Source organism: Triticum aestivum, chromosome 2A, assembly GCF_018294505.1.
Source record: "Triticum aestivum cultivar Chinese Spring chromosome 2A, IWGSC CS RefSeq v2.1, whole genome shotgun sequence".
Lineage (NCBI taxonomy): Eukaryota > Viridiplantae > Streptophyta > Magnoliopsida > Poales > Poaceae > Triticum > Triticum aestivum.
This window is the reverse complement of record NC_057797.1, coordinates 178,530,489-178,546,925: the sequence shown is the minus strand read 5'-3', so window position 1 is coordinate 178,546,925 and position 16,437 is coordinate 178,530,489. Positions and strand designations below refer to the sequence as shown.

The following is a 16,437-nucleotide window of genomic DNA, read 5'->3' as shown; positions in this document are numbered from 1 at the left end:
TTACACTTTATCCTTTGGCAAGCACAGTATGTTGGAAAGATCCTGGTATATATGGCTAATTGGATGTGAGTTTTCATGAACTATTACTGTTGACATTACCCTTGAGGTAAAACGTTGGGAGGCAAGACTATAAGCCCCTATCTTTCTCTGTGTCCGATTAAAACTCCACACCCATAAGTATTGCGTGAGTGTCAGCAATTGTGAAAGATTATATGATAGTTGAGTATGTGGACTTGCTGAAAAGCTCTTATACATTGACTCTTTCCTATGTTATGATAAATTGCAATTGCTTCAATGACCGAGATTGTAGTTTGTTAGTTTTCAATGAAGTTTACGATTCATACTTGATATTGTGATTGAATTATTACTCTAGCATTAGAGATCATATGACAAAAATTATATAAGTTGCTGTTATAAGAATGATCATGATGCCCTCATGTCCGTATTTTATTTTTATCGACACCTTCATCTCTAAACATGTGGACATATTTTTCGATTTCGGCTTTTCGCTTGAGGACAAGCGAGGTCTAAGCTTGGGGGAGTTGATACGTCCATTTTGCATCATGCTTTTATATCAATATTTATTGCATTATGGGCTGTTATTTCACATTATGTCACAATACTTATGGCTATTCTCTCTTATTTTACAAGGTTTACATAAGGAGGGAGAATGCCGGCAGCTGGAATTCTGGGCTGGAAAAGGAGCAAATATTAGAGACCTATTCTGCACAACTCCAAAAGTCCTGAAACTCCATGGAACACCTTATAATAAATAATGAAAAATCCTCGCCAAAGATGAAGACCAGGGGGCCCACACCCTTCTCACGAGGGTGGGGGGCGCCCCCCCTAGGGCGCGCCCCCTGCCTCGTGGGCCCCCTGGTGGCTCTCTAATGACCATCTTCTCCTATATGAAGTCTTTCGTCGAGAAAAAAATAAGAAGCAACCTTTCGGGACGAAACTCCGCCGCCACGAGGCGGAACCTTGGCGGATCCAATCTAGAGCTCCGGCAGAGCTGTTCTGCCGGGGAAACTTCCCTCCCGGAGGTGGAAATCATCGCCATCGTCATCACCAACGCTCCTCTCATCGGGAGAGGGCAATCTCCATCAACATCTTCATCAGCACCATCTCATCTCAAAACCCTAGTTCATCTCTTGTATCCAATTCTTGTCTTCAAGTCCGGGATTGGTGCTAGTAGGTTGCTAGTAGTGTTAATTACTCCTTGTAGTTGATGCTAGTTGGTTTAATTGGTGGAAGATCATATGTTCAGATCCTTTATGCATATTAATACCCCTCTGATTATGAACATGTTTATGCTTTGTGAGTAGTTACGTTTGTTCCTGAGGACAAGGGAGAAGTCTTGCTATTAGTAGTCATGTGAATTTGGTATTCGTTCGATATTTTGATGAGATGTATGTTGTCTAGCCTCTAGTGGTGTTATGTGAACGTCGACTACATAACACTTCACCATTATTTGGGCCTAGAGGAAGGCATTGGGAAGTAATAAGTAGATGATGGGTTGCTAGAGTGACAGAAGCTTAAACCCTAGTTTATGCGTTGCTTCGTAAGGGGCTGATTTGGATCCATATGTTTCATGCTATGGTTAGGTTTACCTTAATACTTTTGTTGTAGTTGCGGATGCTTGCAATAGAGGTTAATCATAAGTGGGATGCTTGTTCAAGTAAGAACAGCACCCAAGCACCGGTCCACCCACATATCAAATTATCAAAGTACCGAATGTGAATCATATGAACGTGATGAAAACTAGCTTGATGATATTCCCATGTGTCCTCGGGAGCGCTTTTCCTTATATAAGAGTCTGTGCAGGCTTGTCCTTTGCTCCAAAAAGGATTGGGCCACCTTGCTGCACTTTATTTACTTTTGTTATTTGTTGCTCGTTACAAATTATCTCATCACAAAACTATCTGTTACCACTTATTTTAGTACTTGCAGAGAATACCTTGCTGAAAACCGTTTATCATTTCCTTTTGCTCCTCGTTGGGTTCGACACTCTTACTTATCGAAAGGACTACGATAGTGACGGTGCGCGTGCGGCCTCCGGCGAGGCGGCGGGGCCGGGAAGGCGGCGCGGGGAGATGGGGTCGGGCGGTAGCTCTGGTCGCTGGTGGATCGCTCGCGTGCGGGAGTGGCGGCGGCGAGCGGGCTGGCACGGCCTAGTTCGGGCCCCGGGCGGGCTCACGATGGGCCTTCAAGGCCGCGGCGGTGGGGAGCAGGCAGGAGGACGCGTGGAGGCGCGAGAGTGGTGGAGGCCAGCGGCTGCGGCGGCGCCAGCCAGTGGGGAAGCACCAAGTGGCGGCGACGGGGTGGATCGGTGCTGAAAACGAGGAGGAAGCGGCGGCTGGAGGTTAGGGGAGAGGGTAGGGGCTAGGTTTAGACAAAAAAGGAAGGGGAAGGTTGTCCATTTATAGGCAGGGGTCTAGGAGAGGGGGTTTTGCTCCGTTTCGGAGCCTTCGATCACCATCGGACGGTCCGGAGCGGATGGGGAAGTAGGTGGGCTGCAGGTGGGCTGTGCAGATGGGTTGGACTGAGAGGAAAGAGGATGAATGTAGCCCGGCGACTGTTTCCGAAGACCAAAAACGTCCTACGACAGATCGGCTATATTGCCGCTATAGCTATTCGTTGGGGCATCAAACGGACTCCGAATGCGACAAAACACGGCAGGCGGCCTACCTACACTATAACAAGACCGCACGCCAACTTTCACCCCATTCTGAGAACACTTTACGACCACTTATAAAATAATATTTTGGACGTGTCGCGGGCGCGTGCAAGTGTTTCTGGGCTGAGAACGGACAACGGAAAGAACTAGGGAACCCGGACGGATGCAAGTTTTGAGAACATGCAGATGCAATGCGGATGATGACATGGCAAGATGCAACACGCAAGCGAATGACATGCCAATGATGGCGCATAACTGGAAGACACCTGGCACATCGGTCTCGAGGCATTATAAACCATTATTCTATGATTTAAATGAATAACCGTCTCGCATCAAACAAGATCCAGATATAATGTTCATGCTCAATGCTGACACCAAATAACAATTATTTAGGTCTAATACTAATCCCAAAGGTAGATGTAGAGGTAGCGTGCCGACGGTGATCACATCGACTTTGGAACCATTTCCCACGCGCATCGTCACCTCGTCCTTAGCCAATCTTCGCTTAATCCGTAGCCCCTGTTTTGAGTTGCAAATGTTAGCCACTGAACTAGTATCAAATACCCAGGCACTACTGCGAGCATTAGTAAGGTACACATCAATAACATGTATATCAAATATACCTTTCACTTTGCCATCCTTCTTCTCCGCCAAATACTTGGGGCAGTTCCGCTTCCAGTGACCAGTCCCTTTGCAGTAGAAGCACCCAGTCTCAGGCTTAGGTCCAGACTTTGGTTTCTTCACTTGAGCAGCAACTGGCTTGCTGTTCTTCTTGAAGTTCCCCTTCTTCCCTTTACCCTTTTTCTTGAAACTAGTGGTCTTGTTGACCATCGACACTTGATGCTCCTTCTTGATTTCTAACTCTGCAGCCTTTAGCATTGCGAAGAGATCGGGAATTGTCTTATCCATCCCTTGCATATTATAGTTCATCATGAAGCTCTTGTAGCTTGGTGGCAGTGATTGAAGAACTCTGTCAATGACACTATCATCAGGAAGATTAACTCCCAGTTGAGTCAAGTGGTTGAGGTACCCAGACATTCTGAGTATATGTTCACTGATAGAACTATTCTCCTCCATCTTGCAGCTGTAGAACTTATTGGAGACTTCATATCTCTCAATCCAGGCATTTGCTTGAAATATTAATTTCAACTCCTGGAACATCTCATATGCTCCATGACGTTCAAAACGTCATTGAAGTCCCAGTTCTAAGCCATATAGCATGGCACACTGAACCATCGAGTAGTCATCAACACGCGACTGCCAGGCATTCACAATGTTTGCAGTTGCCGGCGTGGGTGGTACACCTAGCGGTGCTTCCAGGACATAATTCTTCTGTGCAGCAATGAGGATAATCCTCAAGTTACGGACCCAGTCTGTGTAGTTGCTACCATCATCTTTCAACTTAGCTTTCTCTAGGAACACATTAAAATTCAATGGAACAACAGCACGGGCCATCTATCTACAACAACATAAACATGCAAAATACTATCAGGTACTAAGTTCATGATAAATCAAAGTTCAATTAATCAAATTACGTAAGAACTCCCACTTAGATAGACATATCTCTAATCATCTAAGTGATCACGTGATCCACATCAACTAAACCATGTCTGATCATCACGTAAGATGGAGTAGTTTTCAATGGTGAACATCACTATGTTGATCATATCTAATATATGATTCACACTCGACCTTTCGGTCTCCAGTCTTCCGAGGCCATATTTGCATATGCTAGGCTCGTCAAGTTTAATCCGAGTATTTCGCGTGTGCAAAACTGGTTTTCACCCATTGTATGTGAACGTAGAGCTTATCACACCCGATCATCACGTGGTGTCTCGGCACGACGAACTATAGCAACGGTGCATACTCTGGGAGAACACTTATACCTTGAAATTCAGTGAGAGATCATCTTATAATGCTACCGTCGATCTAAGAAAAATAAGATGCATAAAGGATAAACATCACATGCAATCAATATAAGTGATATGATATGGCCATCATCATCTTGTGCCTGTGATCTCCATCTCCAAAGCACTGTCATGATCACCATCGTCACCGGCTTGACACCTTGATGTCCATCGAAGCATCGTTGTCGTTACGCCAACTATTTCCTCCACGACTATCACTACCGCTTAGTGATAAAGTAAAGCAGTTACATGGCGATTGCATTTCATACAATAAAGCGACAACCATATGGCTCCTGCCAGTTGCCGATAACTGTGTTACAAAACATGATCATCTCATACAATAAAAATTAGCATTATGTCTTGACCATATCACATCACAACATGCCCTGCAAAAACAAGTTAGACGTCCTCTACTTTGTTGTTGCAAGTTTTACGTGGCTGCTATGAACTGAGCAAGAACCGTTCTTACCTACGCATCAAAAACCACAACGTGGTATAGTGAATGCTTTTTGATCTTCAGAAAGAACCCTGTTCATTGAATCCGATTCAACTAAAGCTGGAGAAATAGACACCCACTAGCCACCTGCGTGGGAAGCACATCGGTACAACCAGTCTCACGTAAGCGTACGCGTAATGTCGGTCTGGGCCGCTTCATCCAAAAATGCCGCTGAATCAAGAATCAACTAGTGACGGCAAGCAATATGTATATACCCACACCCATGACTCCTTTGTGTTCTACTCGTGCATATGGCATCTACGCATAAACCTGGCTCGGATGCCACTGTCGGGAAACGCAGTAATTTCAAAAAAATTCCTACGCACACGCAAGATCATGGTGATGCATATCAACGAGAGGGGAGAGTGTCGTCCACGTACCCTCGTAGACCATAAGCGGAAGCGTTATGACAACACGGTTGATGTAGTCATACGTCTTCACGATCGACCGATCCTAGTACCGAATGTATGGCACCTCCGCGATCTGCAGACGTTCAGCTCGGTGATGTCCCACGAACTCATGATCCAGTAGAGCTTCGAGGGAGAGTTCCATCAGCACGACGGTGTGATGACGGTGTTGATGAAGTTATCGACGCAGGGCTTCGCCTAAGCACCGCTACGAAATGACTGAGGTGGATTATGGTGGAGGGGGGCACCGCACACGGCTAAAAGATCAATGATCAACTTGTGTGTCTATGGGGTGCACCCCTCCCCCGTATATAAAGGAGTGGAGGAGGGGGAGAGGCCGGCCCTCCTAGGCGCGCCCCAAGGGGAGTCCTACTCCCACTGGGAGTAGGACTCCAACCCTTCCAAGAGTAGGAGTAGGATAGAGGGAAGGAGGAGAGAGGGGGAAGGAAAGGGGGGCGCCGCCTCCCCTCCTTGTCCAATTTGTACTAGAGGGAGAGAGGGCGCATGGCCTGCCCTGGCCGCCCCTCCTCTTCTCCACTAAGGCCCAATAGGCCCATTAGACTCCCCGGGGGGTTCCGGTAACCCCCCGGTACTTCGATTTTTGTTCGAACTTGCCCGGAACCCTTTCGAAGTCCAAACATAGTCATCCAATATATCGATCTTTATGTCTCGACCATTTCAAGACTCCTCGTCATGTCTGTGATCATATCCGAGACTCCGAACTACCTTCGGTACATCAAAACACATAAACTCATATTACCGATCGTCACCGAATGCTAAGTGTGCGGACCCTACGGGTTCGAGAACTATGTAGACATGACCGAGACTCATCTCCGGTCAATAACCAATAGCAGAACCTGGATACTCATATTGGCTCCTACATATTCTACGAAGATCTTTATCGGTCAAACCGCATAACGGTATACGTTGTTCCCTTTGTCATTGGTGTGTTACTTGCCCGAGATTCGATCGTCGGTATCTCAATACCTAGTTCAATCTCGTTACTGGCAAGTCTCTTTACTCGTTCTGTAATGCATCATCCCGCAACTAACTCATTAGTTACATTGCTTGCAAGGCTTATAGTGATGTGCATTACCGAGAGGGCCCAGAGATACCTCTCCGACAATCGGAGTGACAAATCCTAATCTCGATCTATGCCAACTCAAAAAGTACCATCGGAGACACCTGTAGAGCACCTTTATAATCACCCAGTTACGTTGTGACGTTTGGTAGCACACAAAGTGTTCCTCCGTCACTCGGGAGTTGCATAATCTCATAGTCATAGGAACATGTATAAGTTATGAAGAAAGCAATAGTAACAAACTAAACGATCATCGTGCTAAGCTAACCGATGGGCCAAGTCAATCACATCGTTCTCTAATGATGCGATCCCGTTAATCAAATGACAACTCATGTCTATGGTTAGGAAACATAACCATCATTGATTCAACGAGCTAGTCAAGTAGAGGCAAACTAGTGACACTCTGTTTGTCTATGTATTCACACATGTACTAAGTTTCCGGTTAATACAATTCTAGCATGAATAATAAACATTTATCATGATATAACGAAATATAAATAACAACTTTATTATTGCCTCTAGGGCATATTTCCTTCAGCCATTGTCATCTGAGGTCCTCATGTTTGACTCAAGCATCAAGCCCAATAAGTCATCATTGGTATTTTCTCCTTCTTGCATAGCTTGCATTCTTTTTACAATTAGACCATGTAGAATGGATTCAATTTCATTATTAATTTGATGCATCCTTCTATTGTTTTTGGTCGGCAAGGACCTATTAATACCCCAATAAATTATTAGCGCACACTGCTGAACAACGGTACTAAATCAATCATATTGCACATTTACAAATCATGGAATAATTTACTCTCATTACTTAAAATAGAGGACCTTAGATCGATAAAACATGATCTCCAGTGTTACTCTAAATTAGTACTACGGTCTTTATTAATGCTGATTTTATACTAGATATGCATATTGTCCCATTAGTTATCTTCTGTAGGAAAATCGAATCTTGAAACTTACTAGTACTACTAGGTGTTGACTTACAAGTAACCGGGAAGCACAATCTTCTTTGGCTAGCCACAATGAGTTCAACTTTTTAGGATTGCAGTTGGAAAACCTTGGCACCTCAAGGTAGTTACTGCCAAATGAGGTGCGAGAAATGACATCTCCAGTGAGTCTTTGGAGCTCCGGGAAGACATCCAACTCATAGCTACCGTCTGAACCAAGGGATCGCGCCCATCTATCGACAAGCTCTTGGCAGCATGTAGACAAGGCTGGCATCATGAGCTGCAAATTCAATTTGATGATGTGCGCTCGAAGGATCAGTCACACACTTAATACAAGTTTGAAAGAAAACAAATGCTTACTTAATTCGCAAGCCAATGCTTGGAGCACTTCATACGAAACAACTACAAATACCTTGAGCTTCTCGAGATGGAATGCGGGGTTAAGGATCCTTCTATGCTTGACCCATTTCTCGCTGTTGTAAGCCGCTAATCCTCCAGCAAGCAACCTAGACAGAGCCGGAAACTTGAGCTTCTCGAAGTGGCCGAACTTGTTGGACAACACTTCCTTGGCTAAGTCAGGGTCGCTGATGGTGACCTTGGGGAACACACTAAACCAAGATACACACGTCTTTCCGTGCTCCCGGACAAGGTCGTGGAGGAACGGGGGGAAGAGCGGGGCTATGTTGTGACAGCGCAGAGGCATTGACCTCGATCGTGCCTCCTTGTTCCGCCGCCTGTAGTCCATGAGATCTCCGATGAGGAAGCGGTAAGACATGTCACGGAGACCCTGGGAACGCAAGGCACACTCAAGCCGCCGCGGGCGCCACGACAGCAAATCTACCAGCCGGCTAGCCTGCCATAGAAGAACAAAGACGAGGGTACCGCATACCAGTGAGCTCCATGGCACTGAAGCTGGACTCATCAGCGCGTTAAGGACCATTCTCTCTCTTGACAAGTGAGGGAAGAAAGGCCAGTTGGCAGTGCAAGGGGGACTGATTTGATTGAATGGGTATGCTAGAGATGGTCACGCTATATAGAGACGGCCCGTTTGTTTAAGAGATGTTCTTGGTTTCTTGCACTATTTAATAACAAAGTCTGTGGTCTATCTGATCAATGCCCTTGCCCCTAAGGAACTTGGTAGATAAGGAACTACGGTGAAGATCCGATTGGCAGGTGATTAGTTAATTTACGGTGGTTGTTTTAACCGTAGCTATGCCCTAGCTCTATCTCTCTCTAGCTGCACCTCGCTTGCCCTCTGCGCTTGAACGACAGAAACAGGAGGAAGAAGGAGGCAGAAAACGGTGGTTTTTCTGGCGCACGTACGCCTTTCTTTTTTTTCCCCGAGCACGAACTCGACGTGTCAACGAGCTACACAGAGGAGAGGGGGTTTTATACCTGCGAGCACTGACATGCCAGGCCTCGCCCACACGCACTCGCTCCCCCCACTTCCCACGCCCCGCGTGCTCCGGCTCGTGCCCGCGCATCATGCACGTACACGATCGCCGTGGCCTCCTAGCGCGCCCGACGCGGTCGCCTTCCCTGGACCCTCGCTAACACACACACACACACACACACACACACACACACACACACACACACACACACACACACACACACACACGCCTACGCTTGGACACACACGCACGCACCCGAGCCCTCCCACGGGCCGAGCCCGACGCGGCCACCGCACGCACGCACGCGCACACCGCGCCCCGGGCTCGCCGCAGCTTATTGCCCAACACTCTCCCCCTAGGCCGTGCCCTAGAGGAGCCCGTCGTCCTCGACGTCGGCGTTCACCAGCAGCGCCTGCTCCACTGCTGGTGCTCTCTGCATCTAAGGACAGTCCCTCTTGAAGTGGCCGCGCTCGCCGCGCTTGTAGCAGCGTTCGCGCCTGTTGCCACTGTCCCTCGTCGCCACGCTGTGCACGTTGTTGTCGTCGTCCCGAGCTCCACCTTGACGTCGTTCCTCGAGGACGCAGAATTGTTCAATGCTGGCGACGATGGGGATGATCCGGTCGGGCACCGTGTCCAGGAGCTTCTTCACCAGCTCCTGGTCACCCAGCGTCTCCCCCAGGCTCGCAAATCACGCCGTCATGCCCGCCAGCCTCCCGGCATAGACATCCAGGGACTCGCCATCCTGCATCTTCATCCTGTCCAGCTCGCCGCGCAGCCTCGCCCTTCTTGCCGCGCGCACCCGCTCGGCACTGATGAATCTCACCTTCAGAGAGTCCCATACCTCTCTGGCGGTGAGCTTCGCCGCCACTGAGAGCAGCACATCCTCCGGCAGCGCTCCGAGCAACAACGCGCGTGCCGTCTTGTCCTTCCTCGCGTTCACCGCAGTGTCGTCCAGCGCCACCGCCTCCCACACGGTGTGCACGTCAAGGATGGTCTGCGCCTTGATGGCCCAGACCGTGTAGTTGTCCGCGGTCAGCATCGGCATCGCCATCGTCGCCGACCCGCCCGTTCCTCCGCCGTGCGGCATGATCGCCATTGCCGCCGGCGAGCTCCAACCGAAGTTTTGATACCAATTGTTTTAACTGTGACTATGCCCTAGATCTACCTCTCTCTCTCTAGCTGCACCTCGCTTGCCCTCTGCGCTCGAACGACAGAAACAGGAGGAAGAAGAAGGAGGGAGAACACGGTGGTTTTTCCGGCGCACGTACGCCTTCCTTTTTTTCCCTCGAGCACGAACTCGACGTGTCAACGAGCTACACAGAGGAGAGGGGGTTTATACCTGCGAGACTGACATGCCAGGCCTCGCCCACACGCACTCGCTCCCCCACTTTACACGCCCCGCGCGCTTCGGCTCGCGCCCACGCATCGTGCACGTACACGATCGCCCCGGCCTCCTAGCGCGCCCGACATGGTCGCCTCCCTGGACCCTCGCTAACAACCCGTGTGGCCCCGCACACACTCGCGCTAGCTCATGCACACACACGCCTATGCTCGGGCACGCACGCACGCACCCGAGCCCTCCCACGGGCCGAGCCCGACACGGCCACCGCACGCACGCACGCACACAGCGCGTCCCGGGCTCACCGCGGCTTATTGCCCAACAGTGATGACGGTATGGACTCAAGGTACAAGTAGTACTAGTACTACTGACCACTAGTAACAATATGTGATCAAAGTTTTACATCAAATAATTCAACATAGGACATTTGTAACGCCCAGACGTCAGTCCTCTAGCGCGTGCACGTGACTGTTGGCGGTGCCTCTCCTCGCAGCGCTGCCTTCTTCTTCTATTGGTGGAACAAGAGACTACATTGTGTATTTTCCCAGCCCTCACAGCCTCCTTAACTACTCAGTATGCAACACATGTTTATACAGCAGGCCTTGGCCTCACGCACGCGCTACCAGTCACCATAACCAGCCACTAACCCATGCACTCACGCATCATCCGGTCACTAGCTCAACTAACTCCATGCACTACGGCACTACCTAACCACTAATTACATGCACGTCTATACTCATCACTTGTGCCAATCTCTCAACGGTCACAAGACCCGGCTATGCAGCTAACTACGACTTGCATACAACTAACTCACCAGATCTCTTGGCTCCTCCAACTAATCAGGCCAGCACGTCTGGTCTTGCTCCATTCATACACGTGCTTGTTGTATCACACGACCTTGCCGCCTCGCGCAGCACTGCAGTTTCACACTGCCATCGGCATCTCGTCGTGCTCGCGGTATCACACGGCAGCTAGTATCTCATCTTCTTTGCCCGCTCAGCCGAGACCTCTCCGGAGAAGAACTCCCTAATCTATGCTACATGCACGACTAACGCAAATATGTAGATACAAATGATCAAGATTAAGTTGACAATTTCCCACCTAATCTTGATTCTCCAGTCATCACAATCTTCGACGCGTATCACCCGCTGCCACTTGACAACGCCATCGCGGCGCCGCGCACCTTGCCGTGGACCGACACCATCGCATCGCCGGCGTCCATCACCATGTCCTCTTGCCGCACGCGGCAGCAACCTCTGTACGTGGACGACCTCTTGACGTGGATGACACCTTCGCGGCGCCGGTCACCACGTCGTCGCATCGGCCCATCTTGCTGATGGCATCACACCATCCTAGACAGCACCGTCGACGAGCTTGACGCCGATCCTCATGATGGCTTCGCGCCGCCGTACCTTCCAACGGCATCACACCGTTGTCTTCTTGTGGCAGCTTTGCGCCGCCATCTCCATCTAGCGGCATCGCACCGCAGCCATATGCTCGTGCGGCATCACACCGCCAAACACCTCCATGTCGCGCCACCGTCCTCCATCTCGCATGGAGTCCACCATGTGCCCGTCACCGCAGTCGTAGCCTTCACCACCGTCACGCCGGCCACCATAGTCGCAGGCACCGACGTCACCGACGCCGTCGCAGCGCCAGCCTGTCACCATCTTGTCGGGGATGACGTCCTCGCGACGTCGATCATCGCACCATCTTCACCTCGCGGCATCGCACCGCAACGTCCCACCGGCGGCATTGCGCCTCTGCCGGCCATCACCTCGCGCCGGCGTCCTCCACCTCACATGGAGTCCGCTGCGGCGCTGTCACCGCCTCGGATCGACAAGGCTCTGATGCCAATTGTTGGCACTGCCTCTCCTCGTAGCGCCGCCTTCTTCTTCTATCTCAGTGTGCTGGCATGCCTTGCACACAGATGGGCCGGGAAATTAGCGGACCTTTTTACATGCTGAATTACAAAAGTGTCAAAAGACAGAGCATGCTCTCCAATCTCAACTAGTAGAGGAGCCACTACCGAACGAGAGCCGTGGCGAGTGTTCCAGAGATTCACGATCTCTAGGCAGTCGGATTCCAATATCACATGCGAGTAGCCCCGTAGACGAGCGAAAATGGCTCCTTCTCGCAATGACAGAGCCTCAGCAATGAGAGGATCCGTGACACCGATATGCGGTTTGCACGAGGAAGCAAGCAGCGCCGTGGACGAGCGAGCTACACCGCCCGCTCCGGCTAAACCTGCTTCAGAGTTGATTGCACCATCAACATTTATCTTAATAAAACCTGCTTCTGGGGGGCGCCAGCCATGACCTGGCAACATTGTGGCCTGCTTCATTGGAATATCCAGCAAGGCCAAGTCCTCACGAATGCATCGAGTGGAGTACACTAGATCCACATGCTCCTTCTCATGAATCCAACGATTCCGCGAATGCCAGATAGCCCACATCACCGACACAATATGTCCTCTCGTATGATCCGGAAAACGGTCATCACATAAAAGATGTCGCGCGCCCATGTTGTTGGATGTAGACGTGGGAGTCGAACATCGAGCCATGCTTGCGCTTCATCCCAGAACCTGCGTGCATGGGAGCAAGTCACCAGTGCATGCATAAGATCCTCCTCTTTAGCCAAGCATACATTGCATAGGCTTATAGGTTTGATATGTTTGTGCTTAAGGGTTGATTCGTCGGGGAGGATCCCGCGGAGAACTCTCCACCAAAAAACTCGAACCTTTGGCACAACTTTGAGATTCCATAGAGATGTCCACATCTGTTGTTCAGATTTTGAGGCACCGGTAGCCGTCCTTTCCTCTAGAGCTTTACGCTCTTTCTGAGTCACGAGAGCACGGTACGCCGACTTGACAATGTACACACCTGAGTTTTCAAAAGCCCATGCAAAGAAATCATCCCCACCTCCAGTGCGCAATGGCATGTTCAGAATAGCATCTGCATCCGGAGCAAGAAAATTTTGTCGAACAAGATCCGTCTTCCATGTCCAGTTTTCTTCATCAATGAGCTCATTGACAGTAAGCAAAGTAGTAGGAGTGATAATGGACATGGGAGACATGCTAATGGTACCTAGAATCCATTTATCCTCCCAGATAGATATAGATCTTCCATTACCAACCCGCATGATCAAACCCACCTGAAGTGCCTCGCGCCCCGCCACAATTGCCCGCCAAACTGGAGAAGCTGTCTTCGGCACTGTGGCGTGCATAAAATCTGAGTCTGGAAAGTATCGACCCTTCAACACTCGGGCGCATAATGAATCCGGGCTAACCATGAACCTCCACCCATGCTTCCCGAGGAGTGCGAGGTTGAACAGCCGCATGTCACGAAAGCCCATTCCCCCCTGGACTTTTGGCGATGCCAGCGCTTTCCAAGAAATCCAGTGCAAAGATCTCTTGTGCAGGGAGCTACTCCACCAATATTTGGCCATATTGGAAGTGTACTTTTTACATACCTTCTTAGTAAGTCAAAAGCATGACATGCTAAATGTAGGGATGGCTTGGACGATGGATTTGAGCAAGATCTCCCTCCCCGCGCATGCAAAATTTCGCTCTGACCACCCCTGCATACTGCCACAAGCTCTTTCACCAATGTGATCGAAAGTGTCGCTGGTAATCCTCCCCACAGCTGTGGGTAGGCCAAGATATCTCTCACTAAAAGCCTCCACCATAATACCAAGTCTCTGTTTGATTCTATTCCGGACTTCGGTGGGGGAATTTGTTGTGAAGAAAACCGAGCTCTTGTCTTTATTAACACTTTGGCCCGAACAAGCAGCATAAATTTGCAGAATTTGGTTCAATCTATCTGCACTTTCCTCCGTTGCACTGATAAAGATCAAGCTATCGTCAGCGAACAGGAGATGATTTACCCATGGCGATCTGTACGAGACCCGAATCCCTCTGTCTATAAAGTTGCCACCATAATAGTTCAGCAGAGAGGTGAGTCCTTCCGCACATAGCAGAAACAGAAAGGGGGATGCCGGACATCCCTGTCTCAAACCCCGAGAGGGTGTGAAGAAAGGAAGTAGCTCACCGTTCATTCTGACAGTGAATCTGACTGACATCACACACTTCATAATCAGTCGAACAAAACTCGTGGCCAAAACCCAGTCTGAGAAGCACAGCCTCCAAGTAATGCCACTCCACACGATCATACGCTTTCATCATGTCTAACTTAATAGCACATGAGAAATTTTTCCCTTTTTTCCTCCTCTTCATTGAGTGAATACTCTCGAATGCTACCAGTATGTTGTCAGTTATCAACCTGCCTGGTACAAACGCACTTTGTTCCTCCCCCACTATTGAGTCCATCCACGGTTTCATGCAATTAGTAATCGCTTTAGCAGCAATCTTGTAGGGAACCGGACAAAGCGATATGGGACGATATTGGGTGATGGATTGGGGGTGTCGTACCTTAGGGATCAGCGTGATAGAAGTGTCATTAAGGCCCATAGGAAGCTCCCCACCATTCAAAAAATCTAACACAGCCGGCACTAAATCTTTCTCAACAACTGACCAGTGTCGCTAAAAAAACCCCGCAGTGAAACCATCAATGCCAGGCGATTTGGAGGGGGCCATTTGAAACAGTGTCGTGCGTACTTCCGCAGCCTCAAAGGATCGCTGAAGATCATCATTCATAATCGGAGTAACCCGTTCTGGCACAAAGTGGAGCAAACCGTCCATGTTCTGAAAACCCTGCGAAGTATAAAGTTGTTGATAGAACCCTTGGACTTCCACCTTCTCCTCCTCAGAGTCCGCACATACAGATCCATCTAGCCGCTTCAGACCAGCTATACGACTCATATGTTTCCTTTGCTTTGCCTGTGCTTGAAAGTGAGCTGTATTGCGATCACCTGCGTGTAGCCAGCGAACTCTTGATCGCTGCCGCAACAAAACTTCTTCTTGGTGGAACAAGAAACTACATTGTGTATTTTCCCAGCTGATGCTTTGCCGAGAGGCTCTCCTCATTGGTGGAACAAGAAACTACATTGTGTATTTTCCCAGCCCTCACGGCCTCCTTGATTACTCAGTATGCAAAACATGTTTATACAACAGGCCTTGGCTTCACGCACGCGCTACCAGTCACCATAACCAGCCACTAACCCATGCACTCACGCATCACCCGGCCACTAGCTCAACTAACTCCATGCACTACGGCACTACCTAACCACTAATTACATGCACGTCTATACTCATCACTTGTGCCAATCTCTCAACGGTCACAAGACCCGGCTATGCAGCTAACTACGACTTGCATACAACTAACTCACCAGATCTCTTGGCTCCTCCAACTAATCAGGCCAGCACGTCCGGTCTTGCTCCATTCATACACGTGCTTGCTGTATCACACTACCTTGCCGCCTTGCGCAGCACTGCAGTTTCACACTGCCATCGGCATCTCGCCATGCTCGCCGTATCACACGGCAGCTAGTATCTCATCTTCTTTGCCCGCTCAGCCGAGACCTCTCCGGAGAAGAACTCCCTAATCTATGTTACATGCACGACTAAAGCAAATATGCAGATACAAGTGATCAAGATTAAGCTAACAGTTACTTTCTTTCCACCGATTTCCGTCCGCATGATGCATTCCATACAACCAACTGATAAAAGAGCGGAGGTGGTCGCAGCATTACTTGACGGTTATTCTCTTCTTCTTCTTCAGTGGCCACTGTCATCTTCAATTGCTGCTATTTTATGTCTCTAGATTTTAATCATATAACCCTTGATCATTGCAATAGAGAGAGCAATCAGGTAGCTCATGAACTAGCTAGGCTAGCTAGATTTTCTCCTTCGAATTCTTGGCTGGAATTTGCGCCTGATGCGGTTACTCCCTGGATTGTAAACGATGCCACCCTATGACTGAATAAAGGAGGAGATGATCGTAAAGAGAACTGATAAAAGAGCTCATCTAAGAAAATGATAAAATACTAGCTGATAGGCGTACACAAAGGGAAAACCTAAAATTACCAAGACCACACATAGAAAGAAACAAAAAGGAATGAATGAGTGAATTTCTTCAGGATTTTTTACTTGTTCATTTATTACATTTTTGTTCAATCGAAAAAAGAAAATTTATGAAGTTTTTCCAAAAAAAGTTTATAAAATTTGGCTAAGTTTATATAAAAATATAAACATTTACAGTAACAAACATTGGATGCGAAAATATATTT

At 48.9% G+C, this 16,437-nt stretch overlaps 1 pseudogene; it reads right to left on the bottom strand.

Annotated features, from left to right (window-relative positions):
- Positions 1-7,102: 7,102 nt before the first annotated feature.
- LOC123185103 (cytochrome P450 72A225-like) lies at positions 7,103-8,458 on the bottom strand (annotated as a pseudogene).
- Between the last annotated feature and the right edge of the window lie 7,979 nt (positions 8,459-16,437).